Source organism: Scyliorhinus torazame, chromosome 9 (assembly GCF_047496885.1).
Source record: "Scyliorhinus torazame isolate Kashiwa2021f chromosome 9, sScyTor2.1, whole genome shotgun sequence".
Lineage (NCBI taxonomy): Eukaryota > Metazoa > Chordata > Chondrichthyes > Carcharhiniformes > Scyliorhinidae > Scyliorhinus > Scyliorhinus torazame.
Genome location: NC_092715.1, coordinates 41,259,995 through 41,264,285, shown reverse-complemented (window position 1 = coordinate 41,264,285; position 4,291 = coordinate 41,259,995). Strand labels below are relative to the sequence as shown.

The 4,291-nt window shown below is 44.2% G+C and overlaps 1 pseudogene; it reads right to left on the bottom strand.

Moving 5' to 3' along the window:
* Window positions 1-1,813: 1,813 nt before the first annotated feature.
* Window positions 1,814-2,176, bottom strand: LOC140429981 (NADH dehydrogenase [ubiquinone] 1 alpha subcomplex subunit 1 pseudogene; annotated as a pseudogene).
* Window positions 2,177-4,291: the final 2,115 nt, after the last annotated feature.

Genomic DNA, 4,291 nt, shown 5'->3' with positions numbered 1-4,291 from the left:
CAAGTAGTCCTCAAAAACTTTCAAAGTAAACTACGTACTGTTATCACTGACAATCTGCCCAGATGTTCCATATCTTGCAGATGTTTTGTATAGTTTCATAATCATCTGCTCAGTCACTGTTGACTTCATTATCGCAACTTCTGCCTATTTTGAGTGCGCGTCCACAATCACGAGGAACATGTGACTCTCCAGTGGACCAACAGAATCGATATGTATTCTCCGCCATGTCTGAGTCGCCCATTCCCACGGATGGAGTGTTCCTTAGTTTTGCACAAGGTTGGTATTGCCCAACTTTCTCTTCAAATTGAGCATCCAGTCCTTTACACCAAAACTAACTATGTGCTATTTCCTTCATCCACACCACACCAGGATGACCCTCATGCAGTTGGTCAAGGACTCTATGACACAAATGCGAAGGGATATTCTCTGCATCCTCGCTACTGCGTAGCACTATACTCCGTATGTTTCACCCGATGTCTATGTCTATGTACTTAATTTGTGTATTTATTGTATGTCCTATATTTGGCATGTGTGGAAGGATATGTCTGGACTGTACGCAGAACAACACTTCCATTGTACCTCGGTACACGCGACAATAAATTCAAATTCAATAATCACATGGATTCCCCACAATAGAACTCCATTCTGTACTGTCAACTCAAGTCTTCATATGATGTAAGGCTTGAGGTCTGGATTTTTCTCATGAATGTCTAGCCGTGTTCCTTTCTGGACCAAGAACATCACCTTCCCCATTACTGGATTGGTTCTTGTATATCTTTGAACTTGAGATGAAGTCACAGATACACTATCCACGAGCGAGAAATACAAAATATTTGTGAAATCTTCTTCATGGCAATCATGATAAAGTATCAGCTGCTCTGACTTGCGATATTAGATATTCTAAGTGTGTACCAACTATATCAATGACCAGCTTTGCAATCTACTAGCTGCCAAAGAAGGTATATCTTTATACAGCCCGAAGATTGTAGTCAAGGGTTGATCATCCGTCAAAAGGATAAAATGATGCCCATAAAAGTAATGGTAGAACTATCTTACACCACAAATGATTTCAAAGCTTCTTTTTCTAGTGGAGCATAATTAATGTTTGCACTAGTAACAGTGGATGAAGCAAATGCTATCAGTGATTTCTCTCCTCAAGACATAATGTGTGAGACAACTGCATCAATCCCATAGGGTGAGGCATCGCAAGCAAGTTGCAACTTTGTCTTGGGATTATAATGAACCAAAAGCTCTAGTTTTAGTAAAGCCTTCTTCACTTTAGTGTATACATTCTCACATTGTTCTGACCAATGCCATGGCTGTTTGACACATAGCAAGTTTGTAAGGGCTTCAAACATGTTTACATATTTATCATAATAATTTATCAATCCTAAAAACTAACTTCAGTGTGTCACATTTTGAGAATGTAGTGCTTCTAAAATTGCTGACATTTTCATAGGTTTCATAGAATTTACAGTGCAGAAGGAGGCCATTCGGCCCATCGAGTCTGCACCGGCTCTTTGAAAGAGCACCCTACCCAAGCCCACACCTCCACCCTATCCCCATAACCCAGTAACCCCACCCAACACTAAGGGCAACTTTGGACACTAAGGGCAATTTAGCATGGCCAATCCACCTAACCTGCACATCTTTGGACTGTGGGAGGAAACCGGAGCAACCGGACAAAACCCACGCCGCACACACGGGGAGAACGTGCAGACTCCGCACAGACAGTGACCCAAGCCGGGAATCGAACCTGGGACCCTGGAGCTCTGAAGCAATTGTGCTAACCACTATGCTACCGTGCTGCCCCTTTTTTTAAATTGGTTCACACTTTTATTTTCCATATTATTATTCTAATTTATTCTAAGTTACTTCATGGAACAAAGAGTAAAGTTCAGGCGTTAGCGACCATTCCCTTGCAGGTTCGTGGGTCCCGTAGTTTAAGGTGAAAAGTCCATCAGTCAATGTTTTCTAACCCCTTTGATTTGTAATAGGTTTTGCAACCAGACACTCTTCTGTCTCGATCCAGGAGGGACCAATGATAAGGTAAACGAGCAGTCCGTTGCTCCTTGCCGCCATTTGTCCTCCTGTGAATGTAGATGGTGGCGAGTCCGGGCACCGTCAGGCAGCCGGCCATGATGTAGAGGCCCAGCAGGATCTTGTACCACATCATGGGCCTCCTCCGCTCCCACCCACCGACCGACTGACTGACCTTCCCCCCGGGGCGCAGTACGCATCTTTGGCTCTTTGTGGAAACTATCTTTGTCGATAATATGACCAAGGTAATTTAAGGATGACTTAAAAAAATTCACCCTTTTACCTTTCAACTCTCAGGTTGTGGCTCTGTAACTGCTTCAGGGGAGCTTCCAAATTCTCCAAATGTGCCTGTTCACTCATACATTGATGAGTTTACATGCAACCCAATTTGATCCATGGCTCTTTTAAAAAGAGCAGGTGCAGATGTTATTCTAAACAGAACTCTTCTGTAACAAAACAGACCTTTGTGCATTATGATGGTGAGTAGTGACTGTGATTCGTCAGCCACATTCATCTGCAGACCAGATCACATTTGACTGAATTGCTGCCCTTCAATCAGTGGCAATGGACAATGATCTACGCAAAAAACTGAGTTAATAGTAGTTTTAAAATATTCACAAATACTCATTGAGCTATCTCGTTTTAATACAGGAATGATTGGTGTCACCCAATCACTTGTAGCAACAGGGTCAATGACTCCTATTCGTACTAGTGCTACCAGTTCTTCTTCAACTTTTGGTCTGATGGTGTATGGTATGGTTCTAGCTTTGAGATGTTTGGGTATCATTGAGCCTAACAAAACTTTGAACACCTTCCCTTACTTCTTCAGAAGTTGTTACAAGTTGTTGGTCTTTGAATCTACTAATTGATTGACTGTTTTACAGTTAAGCCTAATCTTAGCCAACTACGCTCTGCCAAATGCAGCAGGAAAGTTTCTACAGACAACAAAAAGAGGCAACTTTGCTGTCTGCTCATTTGCTTCTACTTTCACCATAATACATCCTTTTAATGGTACGACCTCTTCATTGAACATTCTTAGCATCATATTTGATGATTTTAAGGGCAGATGGTCCAGCTTTTGATGATAAATGGGGTGCGATTTAACAGCCTTGTTGCACCCAACTTGGTGTCGCAGCGAGAACATTGAATCCTGTGAGATTCATGACACTGGTGACGTCGTGTGAGATTCAATTGAACCTCGCGAGATGTCACAAACTGGATCTCGCTGCACTGGTGAGATCCAGATCATCATATTTAAATAAGTGATTAGGCTCATTTAAATATTTATTCGCCAGATTCTCCCGGGGCCTGGAATTCACCAAGCATGTCTGGGAGACCTCGCCAGGGCATTATTTAGTACTGGTCCACAAACATGTTGTATCTGCACCTGGGACTGACTGCCAAGCGATTGGAGACCACCGGGTGGTCGGGAACAGGGCAGGGTGGCAGCCTGGGACTCCTTGGCATCTTGTCACTACCAACATGGCACCCTGGCACAGCCACCTAGGCACCCTGGCAGTGCCACAGTGGTGCCAGGCTGGCGGTGCCCGAGTACCAGTTTTGCCAAGCCAGAGGTTGGGCCCAGGGCTGCCATACCCATAAGAGGTGGGTTGAGGGGGAAAGGACCCCAGAAAAGGTATTTTGGGTGATGTGGGGGGTCCCAAGGCTGCGGTGGGGCACTGAGGTGGGTTGAAAGATCAGGGCTGCCTTTCAAAATGGCGCCCTTTGCCAGTGCAGGAAATGACTGAAGTGCGGCCTCAATGGAGCGTTCCTCGCTGAGGGAAGAAAAGGGCAAAGTGCGTTGAATAGTGAGATCTTTCTTAGCGCTGCAGATGCCGAGAAACACCTGGCTAATCGTGCCCAAAACCACAATATATTGCCCCAAGAAATAGACTGTAATACATTCAATGAACTTTCCCCCCTCACGTCTACCCTTGCTAATTTAATAAATCCAGTCTACATGCCTATTAAAATCTCCCGTGATTATTATCGTACCTTACTTGCAAGCCTCCAATATTTCTTTGTTTATACTGTGCCCCTCTGCAGAACTCCTGTTTGGGGACTTCCCACCAGCGACTTCTTCCCTTTGCTTGCTGTTTGTATCCGGACTGATTCCACATCTTGATCTCCTGTGAAATAGGAAGCCTTCTTTCTCCCGCAAAAACCTGCTGACCTACCGAGCCCACAAAATCTCCAAAATGTCGACTGCAGAAGTCATCGTAGCTCATAAGTTTAACCTCAAATTTCAACT